We start from the raw sequence: 890 nt of genomic DNA, 5'->3' as shown, positions 1-890 counted from the left end.
ACTGACGGCGGCGGTGCACAAATGCTGCGCAGCTAGCGCCATTCGACGGCCAACACCGCGGTTCCTGGTGTGTCCGCTGTGCCGTGCGTGTGATCATTGCTTGTACAGCCCTCTCGCAGTGTCCGGAGCAAGTATGGTGGGTCTGTATTCTTTTTTCCATTTCCAGGAGTGTATTTTGTTGATGCCGACCTACATAGGGAGAAACGAACATGGTATTAAAGTAGGGGAACTCATAGCTCGCAAGGAAAGATATAGATTTTCGTTTCTTTCGGCGCGCTTTTCGAGTGTGGAATAATAAAGAATTATTGTGAAGGTGTTTCCAGGAACCCTCTGCCAGACACGCTAATGTCATTTGCAGAGTATCCATATAGATGTACGTGTAGATGTATATTATGCCTGTTGCGTTGATTTGAGCTGTCCTTGGTACCTTCTCTAGTTCTGTGTTAAAAAGCATACAAGAGAGAGCATCCCTTTGCGTCAATCCACAGTTAGGTTCAAAGCTTGGTGTTGAAGTTCATTATATCTATACTTTACACACTACTTTTTCCTTAGTCAAACTTATGAGGCGAGTTAAATGTTGTGGTATGCCGAGTTCATTCACGGCTTCAGTAAGCTTATTTGTTTTTATGGTGTTTTATACTGCCTTAAAAATCAACGAATATATGGTGTGTTTCAATATTGTATTCCCTTGCTTTTTCCAATATCTGCCTCACGATGGATATTTGGTCAATAATTTATCTCCCAGACATCTGCCAATTGATTTTTCTGCAAATGGTTCTACATGGCTACAAAGGAGGGAAGATAATATTTTATAGTGTACCAGTCGCCTCCTTTTATCCTATCAGATCCACACCTCGTGACATAGAGAGGGCAATTCTGCATAACATATG

Source organism: Schistocerca cancellata, chromosome 7 (assembly GCF_023864275.1).
Source record: "Schistocerca cancellata isolate TAMUIC-IGC-003103 chromosome 7, iqSchCanc2.1, whole genome shotgun sequence".
Lineage (NCBI taxonomy): Eukaryota > Metazoa > Arthropoda > Insecta > Orthoptera > Acrididae > Schistocerca > Schistocerca cancellata.
Note: the sequence above shows the minus strand (reverse complement) of the source record.